Source organism: Electrophorus electricus, chromosome 13 (assembly GCF_013358815.1).
Source record: "Electrophorus electricus isolate fEleEle1 chromosome 13, fEleEle1.pri, whole genome shotgun sequence".
Taxonomy (NCBI): domain Eukaryota; kingdom Metazoa; phylum Chordata; class Actinopteri; order Gymnotiformes; family Gymnotidae; genus Electrophorus; species Electrophorus electricus.
In genome coordinates, this window is record NC_049547.1 from 18,452,264 (window position 1) to 18,473,775 (window position 21,512).

Below are 21,512 nucleotides of genomic sequence, written 5' to 3' on the forward strand. Positions count from 1 at the left end.
CTAAAAGGGAATGCATTATAAGAAGAATCTTTACTTTGAAACTCTGTTCTTTACCTTTTTCACACTATGAAACAGCTTTGTATTCACCTTAAACACTGTTTCAGGGCAAGAGATTGTGTTTTAGACTAAAAGGGAATGCATTATAAGAAGAATCTTTACTTTGAAACTCTGTTCTTTACCTTTTTCACACTATGAAACAGCTTTGTATTCACCTTAAACACTGTTTCAGGGCAAGAGATTGTGTTTTAGACTAAAAGAGACTGCATTATAAGAAGAATCTTTACTTTGAAACTTTGTTCTTTACCTTTTTCACACTATGAAACAGCTTTGTATTCACCTTAAACACTGTTTCAGGGCAAGAGATTGTGTTTTAGACTAAAAGGGAATGCATTATAAGAAGAATCTTTACTTTGAAACTCTGTTCTTTACCTTTTTCACACTATGAAACAGCTTTGTATTCACCTTAAACACTGTTTCAGGGCAAGAGATTGTGTTTTAGACTAAAAGGGAATGCATTATAAGAAGAATCTTTACTTTGAAACTCTGTTCTTTACCTTTTTCACACTATGAAACAGCTTTGTATTCGCCTTAAACACTGTTTCAGGGCAAGAGATTGTGTTTTAGACTAAAGGGAATGCATTATAAGAAGAATCTTTACTTTGAAACTCTGTTCTTTACCTTTTTCACACTATGAAACAGCTTTGTATTCACCTTAAACACTGTTTCAGGGCAAGAGATTGTGTTTTAGACTAAAAGGGAATGCATTATAAGAAGAATCTTTACTTTGAAACTCTGTTCTTTACCTTTTTCACACTATGAAACAGCTTTGTATTCACCTTAAACACTGTTTCAGGGCAAGAGATTGTGTTTTAGACTAAAAGGGAATGCATTATAAGAAGAATCTTTACTTTGAAACTCTGTTCTTTACCTTTTTCACACTATGAAACAGCTTTGTATTCACCTTAAACACTGTTTCAGGGCAAGAGATTGTGTTTTAGACTAAAAGGGAATGCATTATAAGAAGAATCTTTACTTTGAAACTCTGTTCTTTACCTTTTTCACACTATGAAACAGCTTTGTATACACCTTAAACACTGTTTCAGGGCAAGAGATTGTGTTTTAGACTAAAAGAGACTGCATTATAAGAAGAATCTTTACTTTGAAACTCTGTTCTTTAACTTTTTCACACTATGAAACAGCTTTGTATTCACCTTAAACACTGTTTCAGGGCAAGAGATTGTGTTTTAGACTAAAAGGGAATGCATTATAAGAAGAATCTTTACTTTGAAACTCTGTTCTTTACCTTTTTCACACTATGAAACAGCTTTGTATTCGCCTTAAACACTGTTTCAGGGCAAGAGATTGTGTTTTAGACTAAAGGGAATGCATTATAAGAAGAATCTTTACTTTGAAACTCTGTTCTTTACCTTTTTGACACTATGAAACAGCTTTGTATTCACCTTAAACACTGTTTCAGGGCAAGAGATTGTGATTTAGACTAAAGGGAATGCATTATAAGAAGAATCTTTACTTTGAAACTCTGTTCTTTACCTTTTTGACACTATGAAACAGCTTTGTATTCACCTTAAACACTGTTTCAGGGCAAGAGATTGTGATTTAGACTAAAAGGGAATGCATTATAAGAAGAATCTTTACTTAGAAACTCTGTTCTTTACCTTTTTCACACTATGAAACAACTTTATATTCAACTTAAACACTGTTTCAGGGCAAGAGATTGTGTTTTAGACTAAAAGAGACTGCATTATAAGATGAATCTTTACTTAGAAACTCTGTTCTTTACCATTTTCACACTATGAAACAGCTTTGTATTCACCTTAAACACTGTTTCAGAGCTAGACATCTTGTTTTTAACCAAACTGAATAACTTACAATATGTTAAGAAAACACATATTTCAAATGAAAAGAGTTTATAACAAGGGGACATCAAGTTGTTTGTAATATGATCAATTAAAGTAATTACAACTCTGTTTGAACACGTTTCACCACAACGAAACAGGGTTTCTATGTATTGTAATCGGCTTATACAGCGTTTCAGAGCAAGAAATATTGTTTTTAACCAAACTGAACAACTTACAATATCCTAAGAAAACATATATTTCAAGTGAAAAGAGTTTATACAGGGGAGAAACAAGTTGTTTTAACATGGTTCTAATGTGCCCCTTGAAAGTAATTGCAACTATGTTTTTACACCTCTAACCACAAGGAGGCAACGTTTCCACGCATTATAATTGGCTTATACATAGTTTCAGAGCAAGAAATATTGTTTTTAACCAAACTGAACAACTTAACCATTTAAAGTAATTGCAACTCTGTTTGTACACCTCTAACCAGAACGAAACAGGGTTTCTATGCATTGTAATCAGCTTATACAGCGTTTCAGAGCAAGACACATTGTTTTTGACCAAACTGAATAACTTACAATATCCTAAGAAAACACATATTTCAAGTGAAACGAGTTTATAAAGGGGTGAAACAAGTTGTTTGTAATATGACCAATTAAAGTAATTGCAACTCTGTTTGTACACCTCTAACCACAAAGAAACAGGGCTTCTATGCATTGTAATCGGCTTATACACCGTTTCAGAGCAAGAAATATTGTTTTTAACCAAATTGAATAGCTTAAACACTGTTTCAGGGCAAGAGATTGTGTTTTAGACTAAAAGGGAATGCATTATAAGAAGAATCTTTACTTTGAAACTCTGTTCTTTACCTTTTTCACACTATGAAACAGCTTTGTATTCACCTTAAACACTGTTTCAGGGCAAGAGATTGTGTTTTAGACTAAAAGGGAATGCATTATAAGAAGAATCTTTACTTTGAAACTCTGTTCTTTACCTTTTTGACACTATGAAACAGCTTTGTATTCACCTTAAACACTGTTTCAGGGCAAGAGATTGTGTTTTAGACTAAAAGGGAATGCATTATAAGAAGAATCTTTACTTTGAAACTCTATTCTTTACCTTTTTGACACTATGAAACAGCTTTGTATTCACCTTAAACACTGTTTCAGGGCAAGAGATTGTGTTTTAGACTAAAAGGGAATGCATTATAAGAAGAATCTTTACTTAGAAACTCTGTTCTTTACCTTTTTCACACTATGAAACAACTTTATATTCAACTTAAACACTGTTTCAGGGCAAGAGATTGTGTTTTAGACTAAAAGAGACTGCATTATAAGAAGAATCTTTACTTAGAAACTCTGTTCTTTACCATTTTCACACTATGAAACAGCTTTGTATTCACCTTAAACACTGTTTCAGAGCTAGACATCTTGTTTTTAACCAAACTGAATAACTTACAATATGTTAAGAAAACACATATTTGAAATGAAAAGAGTTTATAACAAGGGGACATCAAGTTGTTTGTAATATGATCAATTAAAGTAATTACAACTCTGTTTGAACACGTTTCACCACAACGAAACAGGGTTTCTATGTATTGTAATCGGCTTATACAGCGTTTCAGAGCAAGAAATATTGTTTTTAACCAAACTGAACAACTTACAATATCCTAAGAAAACATATATTTCAAGTGAAAAGAGTTTATACAGGGGAGAAACAAGTTGTTTTAACATGGTTCTAATGTGCCCCTTGAAAGTAATTGCAACTATGTTTTTACACCTCTAACCACAAGGAGGCAACGTTTCCACGCATTATAATTGGCTTATACATAGTTTCAGAGCAAGAAATATTGTTTTTAACCAAACTGAACAACTTAACCATTTAAAGTAATTGCAACTCTGTTTGTACACCTCTAACCAGAACGAAACAGGGTTTCTATGCATTGTAATCAGCTTATACAGCGTTTCAGAGCAAGACACATTGTTTTTGACCAAACTGAATAACTTACAATATCCTAAGAAAACACATATTTCAAGTGAAACGAGTTTATACAGGGGTGAAACAAGTTGTTTGTAATATGACCAATTAAAGTAATTGCAACTCTGTTTGTACACCTCTAACCACAAAGAAACAGGGCTTCTATGCATTGTAATCGGCTTATACACCGTTTCAGAGCAAGAAATATTGTTTTTAACCAAATTGAATAGCTTAAACACTGTTTCAGGGCAAGAGATTGTGTTTTAGACTAAACCGGAATGCATTATAAGAAGAATCTTTACTTTGAAACTCTGTTCTTTACCTTTTTCACACTATGAAACAGCTTTGTATTCACCTTAAACACTGTTTCAGTGCAAGAGATTGTGTTTTAGACTAAAGGGAATGCATTATAAGAAGAATCTTTACTTTGAAACTCTGTTCTTTACCTTTTTCACACTATGAAACAGCTTTGTATTCACCTTAAACACTGCTTTCAGGGCAAGAGATTGTGTTTTAGACTAAAAGGGAATGCATTATAAGAAGAATCTTTACTTTGAAACTGTGTTCTTTACCTTTTTCACACTATGAAACAGCTTTGTATTCACCTTAAACACTGTTTCAGGGCAAGAGATTGTGTTTTAGACTAAAGGTAATGCATTATAAGAAGAATCTTTACTTTGAAACTCTGTTCTTTACCTTTTTCACACTATGAAACAGCTTTGTATTTACCTTAAACACTGTTTCAGGGCAAGAGATTGTGTTTTAGACTAAACCGGAATGCATTATAAGAAGAATCTTTACTTTGAAACTCTGTTCTTTACCTTTTTCACACTAGTGAAACAGCTTTGTATTCACCTTAAACACTGTTTCAGGGCAAGAGATTGTGTTTTAGACTAAAAGAGACTGCATTATAAGAAGAATCTTTACTTTGAAACTCTGTTCTTTACCTTTTTCACACTATGAAACAGCTTTGTATTCACCTTAAACACTGTTTCAGGGCAAGAGATTGTGTTTTAGACTAAAAGGGAATGCATTATAAGAAGAATCTTTACTTTGAAACTCTGTTCTTTACCTTTTTCACACTATGAAACAGCTTTGTATTCACCTTAAACACTGTTTCAGGGCAAGAGATTGTGTTTTAGACTAAAAGAGACTGCATTATAAGAAGAATCTTTACTTTGAAACTCTGTTCTTTACCTTTTTGACACTATGAAACAGCTTTGTATTCACCTTAAACACTGTTTCAGGGCAAGAGATTGTGTTTTAGACTAAAAGGGAATGCATTATAAGAAGAATCTTTACTTTGAAACTCTGTTCTTTACCTTTTTCACACTATGAAACAGCTTTGTATTCACCTTAAACACTGTTTCAGGGCAAGAGATTGTGTTTTAGACTAAAAGGGAATGCATTATAAGAAGAATCTTTACTTTGAAACTCTGTTCTTTACCTTTTTCACACTATGAAACAGCTTTGTATTCGCCTTAAACACTGTTTCAGGGCAAGAGATTGTGTTTTAGACTAAAAGGGAATGCATTATAAGAAGAATCTTTACTTTGAAACTCTGTTCTTTACCTTTTTGACACTATGAAACAGCTTTGTATTCACCTTAAACACTGTTTCAGGGCAAGAGATTGTGTTTTAGACTAAAAGGGAATGCATTATAAGAAGAATCTTTACTTTGAAACTCTGTTCTTTACCTTTTTCACACTATGAAACAGCTTTGTATTCACCTTAAACACTGTTTCAGGGCAAGAGATTGTGTTTTAGACTAAAAGGGAATGCATTATAAGAAGAATCTTTACTTTGAAACTCTGTTCTTTACCTTTTTCACACTATGAAACAGCTTTGTATTCACCTTAAACACTGTTTCAGGGCAAGAGATTGTGTTTTAGACTAAAAGGGAATGCATTATAAGAAGAATCTTTACTTAGAAACTCTGTTCTTTACCTTTTTCACACTATGAAACAACTTTATATTCAACTTAAACACTGTTTCAGGGCAAGAGATTGTGTTTTAGACTAAAAGAGACTGCATTATAAGATGAATCTTTACTTAGAAACTCTGTTCTTTACCATTTTCACACTATGAAACAGCTTTGTATTCACCTTAAACACTGTTTCAGAGCTAGACATCTTGTTTTTAACCAAACTGAATAACTTACAATATGTTAAGAAAACACATATTTCAAATGAAAAGAGTTTATAACAAGGGGACATCAAGTTGTTTGTAATATGATCAATTAAAGTAATTACAACTCTGTTTGAACACGTTTCACCACAACGAAACAGGGTTTCTATGTATTGTAATCGGCTTATACAGCGTTTCAGAGCAAGAAATATTGTTTTTAACCAAACTGAACAACTTACAATATCCTAAGAAAACATATATTTCAAGTGAAAAGAGTTTATACAGGGGAGAAACAAGTTGTTTTAACATGGTTCTAATGTGCCCCTTGAAAGTAATTGCAACTATGTTTTTACACCTCTAACCACAAGGAGGCAACGTTTCCACGCATTATAATTGGCTTATACATAGTTTCAGAGCAAGAAATATTGTTTTTAACCAAACTGAACAACTTAACCATTTAAAGTAATTGCAACTCTGTTTGTACACCTCTAACCAGAACGAAACAGGGTTTCTATGCATTGTAATCAGCTTATACAGCGTTTCAGAGCAAGACACATTGTTTTTGACCAAACTGAATAACTTACAATATCCTAAGAAAACACATATTTCAAGTGAAACGAGTTTATAAAGGGGTGAAACAAGTTGTTTGTAATATGACCAATTAAAGTAATTGCAACTCTGTTTGTACACCTCTAACCACAAAGAAACAGGGCTTCTATGCATTGTAATCGGCTTATACACCGTTTCAGAGCAAGAAATATTGTTTTTAACCAAATTGAATAGCTTAAACACTGTTTCAGGGCAAGAGATTGTGTTTTAGACTAAAGGGAATGCATTATAAGAAGAATCTTTACTTTGAAACTCTGTTCTTTACCTTTTTCACACTATGAAACAGCTTTGTATTCACCTTAAACACTGTTTCAGGGCAAGAGATTGTGTTTTAGACTAAAAGGGAATGCATTATAAGAAGAATCTTTACTTTGAAACTCTGTTCTTTACCTTTTTGACACTATGAAACAGCTTTGTATTCACCTTAAACACTGTTTCAGGGCAAGAGATTGTGTTTTAGACTAAAAGGGAATGCATTATAAGAAGAATCTTTACTTTGAAACTCTGTTCTTTACCTTTTTCACACTATGAAACAGCTTTGTATTCACCTTAAACACTGTTTCAGGGCAAGAGATTGTGTTTTAGACTAAAGGGAATGCATTATAAGAAGAATCTTTACTTTGAAACGCTGTTCTTTACCTTTTTCACACTATGAAACAGCTTTGTATTCACTTAAACACTGTTTCAGGGCAAGAGATTGTGTTTTAGACTAAAAGAGACTGCATTATAAGAAGAATCTTTACTTTGAACTTTGTTCTTTACCTTTTCACACTATGAAACAGCTTTGTATTCAACTTAAACACTGTTACAGAGCTAGACATCTTGTTTTTAACCAGACTGAATCTTACAATATGTTAAAAAACATATTTCAATGAAAAGATTATAACAAGGGGACATCAAGTTGTTTGTAATATGATCAATTAAAGTAATTACAACTCTGTTTTGAACACGTTTCACCACACGAAACAGGCTTTTATGTATTGTAATCGCTTATACAGCGTTTCAGAGCAAGACATATTGTTTTTAACTAAACTGAACAAACTTACAATATCCTAAGAAAACATATATTTCAAGTGAAAAGAGTTTATACAGGGGTGAAACAAGTTGTTTGTAATATGACCAATTAAAGTAATTGCAACTCTGTTTGTACACCTCTAACCAGAACGAAACAGGGTTTCTATGCATTGTAATCAGCTTATACAGCGTTTCAGAGCAAGACACATTGTTTTTGACCAAACTGAATAACTTACAATATCCTAAGAAAACACATATTTCAAGTGAAACGAGTTTATACAGGGGTGAAACAAGTTGTTTGTAATATGACCAATTAAAGTAATTGCAACTCTGTTTGTACACCTCTAACCACAAAGAAACAGGGCTTCTATGCATTGTAATCGGCTTATACACCGTTTCAGAGCAAGAAATATTGTTTTTAACCAAATTGAATAGCTTAAACACTGTTTCAGGGCAAGAGATTGTGTTTTAGACTAAACGGGAATGCATTATAAGAAGAATCTTTACTTTGAAACTCTGTTCTTTACCTTTTTCACACTATGAAACAGCTTTGTATTCACCTTAAACACTGTTTCAGGGCAAGAGATTGTGTTTTAGACTAAAGGGAATGCATTATAAGAAGAATCTTTACTTTGAAACTCTGTTCTTTACCTTTTTCACACTATGAAACAGCTTTGTATTCACCTTAAACACTGTTTCAGGGCAAGAGATTGTGTTTTAGACTAAAAGGGAATGCATTATAAGAAGAATCTTTACTTTGAAACTCTGTTCTTTACCTTTTTCACACTATGAAACAGCTTTGTATTCACCTTAAACACTGTTTCAGGGCAAGAGATTGTGTTTTAGACTAAAAGGGAATGCATTATAAGAAGAATCTTTACTTTGAAACTCTGTTCTTTACCTTTTTCACACTATGAAACAGCTTTGTATTCACCTTAAACACTGTTTCAGGGCAAGAGATTGTGTTTTAGACTAAAAGGGAATGCATTATAAGAAGAATCTTTACTTTGAAACTCTGTTCTTTACCTTTTTCACACTGTGAAACAGCTTTGTATACACCTTAAACACTGTTTCAGGGCAAGAGATTGTGTTTTAGACTAAAAGAGACTGCATTATAAGAAGAATCTTTACTTTGAAACTCTGTTCTTTACCTTTTTTCACACTATGAAACAGCTTTGTATTCACCTTAAACACTGTTTCAGGGCAAGAGATTGTGTTTTAGACTAAAAGGGAATGCATTATAAGAAGAATCTTTACTTTGAAACTCTGTTCTTTACCTTTTTCACACTATGAAACAGCTTTGTATTCACCTTAAACACTGTTTCAGGGCAAGAGATTGTGTTTTAGACTAAAAGGGAATGCATTATAAGAAGAATCTTTACTTTGAAACTCTGTTCTTTACCTTTTTCACACTATGAAACAGCTTTGTATTCACCTTAAACACTGTTTCAGGGCAAGAGATTGTGTTTTAGACTAAAAGGGAATGCATTATAAGAAGAATCTTTACTTTGAAACTCTGTTCTTTACCTTTTTCACACTATGAAACAGCTTTGTATTCACCTTAAACACTGTTTCAGGGCAAGAGATTGTGTTTTAGACTAAAAGGGAATGCATTATAAGAAGAATCTTTACTTTGAAACTCTGTTCTTTACCTTTTTCACACTATGAAACAGCTTTGTATTCACCTTAAACACTGTTTCAGGGCAAGAGATTGTGTTTTAGACTAAAAGGGAATGCATTATAAGAAGAATCTTTACTTTGAAACTCTGTTCTTTACCTTTTTGACACTATGAAACAGCTTTGTATTCACCTTAAACACTGTTTCAGGGCAAGAGATTGTGTTTTAGACTAAAAGGGAATGCATTATAAGAAGAATCTTTACTTTGAAACTCTGTTCTTTACCTTTTTCACACTATGAAACAGCTTTGTATTCACCTTAAACACTGTTTCAGGGCTAGAGATTGTGTTTTAGACTAAAAGGGAATGCATTATAAGAAGAATCTTTACTTTGAAACTCTGTTCTTTACCTTTTTCACACTATGAAACAGCTTTGTATTCACCTTAAACACTGTTTCAGGGCAAGAGATTGTGTTTTAGACTAAAAGGGAATGCATTATAAGAAGAATCTTTACTTTGAAACTCTGTTCTTTACCTTTTTCACACTATGAAACAACTTTGTATTCACCTTAAACACTGTTTCAGGGCAAGAGATTGTGTTTTAGACTAAAAGGGAATGCATTATAAGAAGAATCTTTACTTTGAAACTCTGTTCTTTACCTTTTTCACACTATGAAACAGCTTTGTATTCACCTTAAACACTGTTTCAGGGCAAGAGATTGTGTTTTAGACTAAAAGGGAATGCATTATAAGAAGAATCTTTACTTTGAAACTCTGTTCTTTACCTTTTTCACACTATGAAACAGCTTTGTATTCACCTTAAACACTGTTTCAGGGCAAGAGATTGTGTTTTAGACTAAAAGGGAATGCATTATAAGAAGAATCTTTACTTTGAAACTCTGTTCTTTACCTTTTTGCACACTATGAAACAGCTTTGTATTCACCTTAAACACTGTTTCAGGGCAAGAGATTGTGTTTTAGACTAAAAGGGAATGCATTATAAGAAGAATCTTTACTTTGAAACTCTGTTCTTTACCTTTTTCACACTATGAAACAGCTTTGTATTCACCTTAAACACTGTTTCAGGGCAAGAGATTGTGTTTTAGACTAAAAGGGAATGCATTATAAGAAGAATCTTTACTTTGAAACTCTGTTCTTTACCTTTTTCACACTATGAAACAGCTTTGTATTCACCTTAAACACTGTTTCAGGGCAAGAGATTGTGTTTTAGACTAAAAGGGAATGCATTATAAGAAGAATCTTTACTTTGAAACTCTGTTCTTTACCTTTTTCACACTATGAAACAACTTTGTATTCACCTTAAACACTGTTTCAGGGCAAGAGATTGTGTTTTAGACTAAAAGGGAATGCATTATAAGAAGAATCTTTACTTTGAAACTCTGTTCTTTACCTTTTTCACACTATGAAACAGCTTTGTATTCACCTTAAACACTGTTTCAGGGCAAGAGATTGTGTTTTAGACTAAAAGGGAATGCATTATAAGAAGAATCTTTACTTTGAAACTCTGTTCTTTACCTTTTTCACACTATGAAACAGCTTTGTATTCACCTTAAACACTGTTTCAGGGCAAGAGATTGTGTTTTAGACTAAAAGGGAATGCATTATAAGAAGAATCTTTACTTTGAAACTCTGTTCTTTACCTTTTTCACACTATGAAACAGCTTTGTATTCACCTTAAACACTGTTTCAGGGCAAGAGATTGTGTTTTAGACTAAAAGGGAATGCATTATAAGAAGAATCTTTACTTTGAAACTCTGTTCTTTACCTTTTTCACACTATGAAACAGCTTTGTATTCACCTTAAACACTGTTTCAGGGCAAGAGATTGTGTTTTAGACTAAAGGGAATGCATTATAAGAAGAATCTTTACTTTGAAACTCTGTTCTTTACCTTTTTCACACTATGAAACAGCTTTGTATTCACCTTAAACACTGTTTCAGGGCAAGAGATTGTGTTTTAGACTAAAAGGAATGCATTATAAGAAGAATCTTTACTTTGAAACTCTGTTCTTTACCTTTTTCACACTGTGAAACAGCTTTGTATACACCTTAAACACTGTTTCAGGGCAAGAGATTGTGTTTTAGACTAAAAGAGACTGCATTATAAGAAGAATCTTTACTTTGAAACTCTGTTCTTTAAATTTTTCACACTATGAAACAGCTTTGTATTCAGCTTAAACACTGTTTCAGGGCAAGAGATTGTGTTTTAGACTAAAAGGGAATGCATTATCAGAAGAATCTTTACTTTGAAACTCTGTTCTTTACCTTTTTCACACTATGCAACAGCTTTGTATTCGCCTTAAACACTGTTTCAGGGCAAGAGATTGTGTTTTAGACTAAAGGGAATGCATTATAAGAAGAATCTTTACTTTGAAACTCTGTTCTTTACCTTTTTGACACTATGAAACAGCTTTGTATTCACCTTAAACACTGTTTCAGGGCAAGAGATTGTGATTTAGACTAAAAGGGAATGCATTATGAGAAGAATCTTTACTTTGACATTCTATTCTTTACCTTTTTGAAACTATGAAACAGCTTTGTATTCACCTTAAACACTGTTTCAGGGCAAGAGATTGTGTTTTAGACTAAAAGGGAATGCATTATAAGAAGAATCTTTACTTAGAAACTCTGTTCTTTACCTTTTTCACACTATGAAACAACTTTATATTCAACTTAAACACTGTTTCAGGGCAAGAGATTGTGTTTTAGACTAAAAGAGACTGCATTATAAGATGAATCTTTACTTAGAAACTCTGTTCTTTACCATTTTCACACTATGAAACAGCTTTGTATTCACCTTAAACACTGTTTCAGAGCTAGACATCTTGTTTTTAACCAAACTGAATAACTTACAATATGTTAAGAAAACACATATTTCAAATGAAAAGAGTTTATAACAAGGGGACATCAAGTTGTTTGTAATATGATCAATTAAAGTAATTACAACTCTGTTTGAACACGTTTCACCACAACGAAACAGGGTTTCTATGTATTGTAATCGGCTTATACAGCGTTTCAGAGCAAGAAATATTGTTTTTAACCAAACTGAACAACTTACAATATCCTAAGAAAACATATATTTCAAGTGAAAAGAGTTTATACAGGGGAGAAACAAGTTGTTTTAACATGGTTCTAATGTGCCCCTTGAAAGTAATTGCAACTATGTTTTTACACCTCTAACCACAAGGAGGCAACGTTTCCACGCATTATAATTGGCTTATACATAGTTTCAGAGCAAGAAATATTGTTTTTAACCAAACTGAACAACTTAACCATTTAAAGTAATTGCAACTCTGTTTGTACACCTCTAACCAGAACGAAACAGGGTTTCTATGCATTGTAATCAGCTTATACAGCGTTTCAGAGCAAGACACATTGTTTTTGACCAAACTGAATAACTTACAATATCCTAAGAAAACACATATTTCAAGTGAAACGAGTTTATAAAGGGGTGAAACAAGTTGTTTGTAATATGACCAATTAAAGTAATTGCAACTCTGTTTGTACACCTCTAACCACAAAGAAACAGGGCTTCTATGCATTGTAATCGGCTTATACACCGTTTCAGAGCAAGAAATATTGTTTTTAACCAAATTGAATAGCTTAAACACTGTTTCAGGGCAAGAGATTGTGTTTTAGACTAAAAGGGAATGCATTATAAGAAGAATCTTTACTTTGAAACTCTGTTCTTTACCTTTTTCACACTATGAAACAGCTTTGTATTCACCTTAAACACTGTTTCAGGGCAAGAGATTGTGTTTTAGACTAAAAGGGAATGCATTATAAGAAGAATCTTTACTTTGAAACTCTGTTCTTTACCTTTTTGACACTATGAAACAGCTTTGTATTCACCTTAAACACTGTTTCAGGGCAAGAGATTGTGAATTAGACTAAAAGGGAATGCATTATGAGAAGAATCTTTACTTAGAAACTCTGTTCTTTACCTTTTTCACACTATGAAACAACTTTATATTCAACTTAAACACTGTTTCAGGGCAAGAGATTGTGTTTTAGACTAAAAGAGACTGCATTATAAGAAGAATCTTTACTTAGAAACTCTGTTCTTTACCATTTTCACACTATGAAACAGCTTTGTATTCACCTTAAACACTGTTTCAGAGCTAGACATCTTGTTTTTAACCAAACTGAATAACTTACAATATGTTAAGAAAACACATATTTGAAATGAAAAGAGTTTATAACAAGGGGACATCAAGTTGTTTGTAATATGATCAATTAAAGTAATTACAACTCTGTTTGAACACGTTTCACCACAACGAAACAGGGTTTCTATGTATTGTAATCGGCTTATACAGCGTTTCAGAGCAAGAAATATTGTTTTTAACCAAACTGAACAACTTACAATATCCTAAGAAAACATATATTTCAAGTGAAAAGAGTTTATACAGGGGAGAAACAAGTTGTTTTAACATGGTTCTAATGTGCCCCTTGAAAGTAATTGCAACTATGTTTTTACACCTCTAACCACAAGGAGGCAACGTTTCCAGGCATTATAATTGGCTTATACATAGTTTCAGAGCAAGAAATATTGTTTTTAACCAAACTGAACAACTTAACCATTTAAAGTAATTGCAACTCTGTTTGTACACCTCTAACCAGAACGAAACAGGGTTTCTATGCATTGTAATCAGCTTATACAGCGTTTCAGAGCAAGACACATTGTTTTTGACCAAACTGAATAACTTACAATATCCTAAGAAAACACATATTTCAAGTGAAACGAGTTTATACAGGGGTGAAACAAGTTGTTTGTAATATGACCAATTAAAGTAATTGCAACTCTGTTTGTACACCTCTAACCACAAAGAAACAGGGCTTCTATGCATTGTAATCGGCTTATACACCGTTTCAGAGCAAGAAATATTGTTTTTAACCAAATTGAATAGCTTAAACACTGTTTCAGGGCAAGAGATTGTGTTTTAGACTAAACCGGAATGCATTATAAGAAGAATCTTTACTTTGAAACTCTGTTCTTTACCTTTTTCACACTGTGAAACAGCTTTGTACTCGCCTTAAACACTGTTTCAGTGCAAGAGATTGTGTTTTAGACTAAAGGGAATGCATTATAAGAAGAATCTTTACTTTGAAACTCTGTTCTTTACCTTTTTCACACTATGAAACAGCTTTGTATTCACCTTAAACACTGTTTCAGGGCAAGAGATTGTGTTTTAGACTAAAAGGGAATGCATTATAAGAAGAATCTTTACTTTGAAACTGTGTTCTTTACCTTTTTCACACTATGAAACAGCTTTGTATTCACCTTAAACACTGTTTCAGGGCAAGAGATTGTGTTTTAGACTAAAAGGGAATGCATTATAAGAAGAATCTTTACTTTGAAACTCTGTTCTTTACCTTTTTCACACTATGAAACAGCTTTGTATTCACCTTAAACACTGTTTCAGGGCAAGAGATTGTGTTTTAGACTAAAAGGGAATGCATTATAAGAAGAATCTTTACTTTGAAACTCTGTTCTTTACCTTTTTCACACTATGAAACAGCTTTGTATTAACCTTAAACACTGTTTCAGGGCAAGAGATTGTGTTTTAGACTAAAAGAGACTGCATTATAAGAAGAATCTTTACTTTGAAACTCTGTTCTTTACCTTTTTGACACTATGAAACAGCTTTGTATTCACCTTAAACACTGTTTCAGGGCAAGAGATTGTGTTTTAGACTAAAAGGGAATGCATTATAAGAAGAATCTTTACTTTGAAACTCTGTTCTTTACCTTTTTCACACTATGAAACAGCTTTGTATTCACCTTAAACACTGTTTCAGGGCAAGAGATTGTGTTTTAGACTAAAAGGGAATGCATTATAAGAAGAATCTTTACTTTGAAACTCTGTTCTTTACCTTTTTGACACTATGAAACAGCTTTGTATTCACCTTAAACACTGTTTCAGGGCAAGAGATTGTGTTTTAGACTAAAAGGGACTGCATTATAAGAAGAATCTTTACTTTGAAACTCTGTTCTTTACCTTTTTCACACTATGAAACAGCTTTGTATTCACCTTAAACACTGTTTCAGGGCAAGAGATTGTGTTTTAGACTAAAAGGGAATGCATTATAAGAAGAATCTTTACTTTGAAACTCTGTTCTTTACCTTTTTCACACTATGAAACAGCTTTGTATTCACCTTAAACACTGTTTCAGGGCAAGAGATTGTGTTTTAGACTAAAAGGGAATGCATTATAAGAAGAATCTTTACTTTGAAACTCTGTTCTTTACCTTTTTCACACTATGAAACAGCTTTGTATTCACCTTAAACACTGTTTCAGGGCAAGAGATTGTGTTTTAGACTAAAAGGGAATGCATTATAAGAAGAATCTTTACTTTGAAACTCTGTTCTTTACCTTTTTCACACTAGTGAAACAGCTTTGTATTCACCTTAAACACTGTTTCAGGGCAAGAGATTGTGTTTTAGACTAAAGGGAATGCATTATAAGAAGAATCTTTACTTTGAAACTCTGTTCTTTACCTTTTTCACACTATGAAACAGCTTTGTATTCACCTTAAACACTGTTTCAGGGCAAGAGATTGTGTTTTAGACTAAAAGGGAATGCATTATAAGAAGAATCTTTACTTTGAAACTCTGTTCTTTACCTTTTTCACACTATGAAACAGCTTTGTATTCACCTTAAACACTGTTTCAGGGCAAGAGATTGTGTTTTAGACTAAAAGGGAATGCATTATAAGAAGAATCTTTACTTTGAAACTCTGTTCTTTACCTTTTTCACACTATGAAACAGCTTTGTATTCACCTTAAACACTGTTTCAGGGCAAGAGATTGTGTTTTAGACTAAAGGGAATGCATTATAAGAAGAATCTTTACTTTGAAACTCTGTTCTTTACCTTTTTCACACTATGAAACAGCTTTGTATTCACCTTAAACACTGTTTCAGGGCAAGAGATTGTGTTTTAGACTAAAAGGGAATGCATTATAAGAAGAATCTTTACTTTGAAACTCTGTTCTTTACCTTTTTCACACTATGAAACAGCTTTGTATTCACCTTAAACACTGTTTCAGGGCAAGAGATTGTGTTTTAGACTAAAAGGGAATGCATTATAAGAAGAATCTTTACTTTGAAACTCTGTTCTTTACCTTTTTCACACTATGAAACAGCTTTGTATTCACCTTAAACACTGTTTCAGGGCAAGAGATTGTGTTTTAGACTAAAAGGGAATGCATTATAAGAAGAATCTTTACTTTGAAACTCTGTTCTTTACCTTTTTCACACTATGAAACAGCTTTGTATTCACCTTAAACACTGTTTCAGGGCAAGAGATTGTGTTTTAGACTAAAAGGGAATGCATTATAAGAAGAATCTTTACTTTGAAACTCTGTTCTTTACCTTTTTCACACTATGAAACAGCTTTGTATTCACCTTAAACACTGTTTCAGGGCAAGAGATTGTGTTTTAGACTAAAAGGGAATGCATTATAAGAAGAATCTTTACTTTGAAACTCTGTTCTTTACCTTTTTCACACTATGAAACAGCTTTGTATTCACCTTAAACACTGTTTCAGGGCAAGAGATTGTGTTTTAGACTAAAAGGGAATGCATTATAAGAAGAATCTTTACTTTGAAACTCTGTTCTTTACCTTTTTCACACTATGAAACAGCTTTGTATTCACCTTAAACACTGTTTCAGGGCAAGAGATTGTGTTTTAGACTAAAAGGGAATGCATTATAAGAAGAATCTTTACTTTGAAACTCTGTTCTTTACCTTTTTCACACTATGAAACAGCTTTGTATTCACCTTAAACACTGTTTCAGGGCAAGAGATTGTGTTTTAGACTAAAAGGGAATGCATTATAAGAAGAATCTTTACTTTGAAACTCTGTTCTTTACCTTTTTCACACTATGAAACAGCTTTGTATTCACCTTAAACACTGTTTCAGGGCAAGAGATTGTGTTTTAGACTAAAAGGAATGCATTATAAGAAGAATCTTTACTTTGAAACTCTGTTCTTTACCTTTTTCACACTATGAAACAGCTTTGTATTCACCTTAAACACTGTTTCAGGGCAAGAGATTGTGTTTTAGACTAAAAGGGAATGCATTATAAGAAGAATCTTTACTTTGAAACTCTGTTCTTTACCTTTTTCACACTATGAAACAGCTTTGTATTCACCTTAAACACTGTTTCAGGGCAAGAGATTGTGTTTTAGACTAAAAGGGAATGCATTATAAGAAGAATCTTTACTTTGAAACTCTGTTCTTTACCTTTTTCACACTATGAAACAGCTTTGTATTCACCTTAAACACTGTTTCAGGGCAAGAGATTGTGTTTTAGACTAAAAGGGAATGCATTATAAGAAGAATCTTTACTTTGAAACTCTGTTCTTTACCTTTTTCACACTATGAAACAGCTTTGTATTCACCTTAAACACTGTTTCAGGGCAAGAGATTGTGTTTTAGACTAAAAGGGAATGCATTATAAGAAGAATCTTTACTTTGAAACTCTGTTCTTTACCTTTTTGACACTATGAAACAGCTTTGTATTCACCTTAAACACTGTTTCAGGGCAAGAGATTGTGTTTTAGACTAAAAGGGAATGCATTATAAGAAGAATCTTTACTTTGAAACTCTGTTCTTTACCTTTTTGACACTATGAAACAGCTTTGTATTCACCTTAAACACTGTTTCAGGGCAAGAGATTGTGATTTAGACTAAAAGGGAATGCATTATGAGAAGAATCTTTACTTTGACACTTCTATTCTTTACCTTTTTGAAACTATGAAACAGCTTTGTATTCACCTTAAACAGTGTTTCAGGGCAAGAGATTGTGTTTTAGACTAAAAGGGAATGCATTATAAGAAGAATCTTTACTTAGAAACTCTGTTCTTTACCTTTTTCACACTATGAAACAACTTTATATTCAACTTAAACACTGTTTCAGGGCAAGAGATTGTGTTTTAGACTAAAAGAGACTGCATTATAAGAAGAATCTTTACTTAGAAACTCTGTTCTTTACCATTTTCACACTATGAAACAGCTTTGTATTCACCTTAAACACTGTTTCAGAGCTAGACATCTTGTTTTTAACCAAACTGAATAACTTACAATATGTTAAGAAAACACATATTTCAAATGAAAAGAGTTTATAACAAGGGGACATCAAGTTGTTTGTAATATGATCAATTAAAGTAATTACAACTCTGTTTGAACACGTTTCACCACAACGAAACAGGGTTTCTATGTATTGTAATCGGCTTATACAGCGTTTCAGAGCAAGAAATATTGTTTTTAACCAAACTGAACAACTTACAATATCCTAAGAAAACATATATTTCAAGTGAAAAGAGTTTATACAGGGGAGAAAGAAGTTGTTTTAACATGGTTCTAATGTGCCCCTTGAAAGTAATTGCAACTATGTTTTTACACCTCTAACCACAAGGAGGCAACGTTTCCACGCATTATATTTGGCTTATACATAGTTTCAGAGCAAGAAATATTGTTTTTAACCAAACTGAACAACTTAACCATTTAAAGTAATTGCAACTCTGTTTGAACACCTCTCACCACAACGAAACAGGGTTTCTATGCATTGTAATCAGCTTATACAGCGTTTCAGAGCAAGACACATTGTTTTTGACCAAACTGAATAACTTACAATATCCTAAGAAAACACATATTTCAAGTGAAACGAGTTTATACAGGGGTGAAACAAGTTGTTTGTAATATGACCAATTAAAGTAATTGCAACTCTGTTTGTACACCTCTAACCACAAAGAAACAGGGCTTCTATGCATTGTAATCGGCTTATACACCGTTTCAGAGCAAGAAATATTGTTTTTAACCAAATTGAATAGCTTAAACACTGTTTCAGGGCAAGAGATTGTGTTTTAGACTAAAAGGGAATGCATTATAAGAAGAATCTTTACTTTGAAACTCTGTTCTTTACCTTTTTCACACTATGAAACAGCTTTGTATTCACCTTAAACACTGTTTCAGGGCAAGAGATTGTGTTTTAGACTAAAAGGGAATGCATTATAAGAAGAATCTTTACTTTGAAACTCTGTTCTTTACCTTTTTGACACTATGAAACAGCTTTGTATTCACCTTAAACACTGTTTCAGGGCAAGAGATTGTGTTTTAGACTAAAAGGGAATGCATTATAAGAAGAATCTTTACTTTGAAACTCTGTTCTTTACCTTTTTCACACTATGAAACAGCTTTGTATTCACCTTAAACACTGTTTCAGGGCAAGAGATTGTGTTTTAGACTAAAGGGAATGCATTATAAGAAGAATCTTTACTTTGAAACTCTGTTCTTTACCTTTTTCACACTATGAAACAGCTTTGTATTCACCTTAAACACTGTTTCAGGGCAAGAGATTGTGTTTTAGACTAAAAGGGAATGCATTATAAGAAGAATCTTTACTTTGAAACTCTGTTCTTTACCTTTTTCACACTATGAAACAGCTTTGTATTCACCTTAAACACTGTTTCAGGGCAAGAGATTGTGTTTTAGACTAAAAGAGACTGCATTATAAGAAGAATCTTTACTTTGAAACTCTGTTCTTTACCTTTTTCACACTATGAAACAGCTTTGTATTCACCTTAAACACTGTTTCAGGGCAAGAGATTGTGTTTTAGACTAAAAGGGAATGCATTATAAGAAGAATCTTTACTTTGAAACTCTGTTCTTTACCTTTTTCACACTATGAAACAGCTTTGTATTCACCTTAAACACTGTTTCAGGGCAAGAGATTGTGTTTTAGACTAAAAGGGAATGCATTATAAGAAGAATCTTTACTTTGAAACTCTGTTCTTTACCTTTTTCACACTATGAAACAGCTTTGTATTCACCTTAAACACTGTTTCAGGGCAAGAGATTGTGTTTTAGACTAAAAGGGAATGCATTATAAGAAGAATCTTTACTTTGAAACTCTGTTCTTTACCTTTTTCACACTATGAAACAGCTTTGTATTCACCTTAAACACTGTTTCAGGGCAAGAGATTGTGTTTTAGACTAAAAGGGAATGCATTATAAGAAGAATCTTTACTTTGAAACTCTGTTCTTTACCTTTTTCACACTATGAAACAGCTTTGTATTCACCTTAAACACTGTTTCAGGGCAAGAGATTGTGTTTTAGACTAAAAGGGAATGCATTATAAGAAGAATCTTTACTTTGAAACTCTGTTCTTTACCTTTTTCACACTATGAAACAGCTTTGTATTCACCTTAAACACTGTTTCAGGGCAAGAGATTGTGTTTTAGACTAAAAGGGAATGCATTATAAGAAGAATCTTTACTTTGAAACTCTGTTCTTTACCTTTTTCACACTATGAAACAGCTTTGTATTCACCTTAAACACTGTTTCAGGGCAAGAGATTGTGTTTTAGACTAAAAGGGAATGCATTATAAGAAGAATCTTTACTTTGAAACTCTGTTCTTTACCTTTTTCACACTATGAAACAGCTTTGTATTCACCTTAAACACTGTTTCAGGGCAAGAGATTGTGTTTTAGACTAAAAGGGAATGCATTATAAGAAGAATCTTTACTTTGAAACTCTGTTCTTTACCTTTTTCACACTATGAAACAGCTTTGTATTCACCTTAAACACTGTTTCAGGGCAAGAGATTGTGTTTTAGACTAAAAGGGAATGCATTATAAGAAGAATCTTTACTTTGAAACTCTGTTCTTTACCTTTTTCACACTATGAAACAGCTTTGTATTCACCTTAAACACTGTTTCAGGGCAAGAGATTGTGTTTTAGACTAAAGGGAATGCATTATAAGAAGAATCTTTACTTTGAAACTCTGTTCTTTACCTTTTTCACACTATGAAACAGCTTTGTATTCACCTTAAACACTGTTTCAGGGCAAGAGATTGTGTTTTAGACTAAAAGGGAATGCATTATAAGAAGAATCTTTACTTTGAAACTCTGTTCTTTACCTTTTTCACACTATGAAACAGCTTTGTATTCACCTTAAACACTGTTTCAGGGCAAGAGATTGTGTTTTAGACTAAAAGGGAATGCATTATAAGAAGAATCTTTACTTTGAAACTCTGTTCTTTACCTTTTTCACACTATGAAACAGCTTTGTATTCACCTTAAACACTGTTTCAGGGCAAGAGATTGTGTTTTAGACTAAAAGGGAATGCATTATAAGAAGAATCTTTACTTTGAAACTCTGTTCTTTACCTTTTTCACACTATGAAACAGCTTTGTATTCACCTTAAACACTGTTTCAGGGCAAGAGATTGTGTTTTAGACTAAAAGGGAATGCATTATAAGAAGAATCTTTACTTTGAAA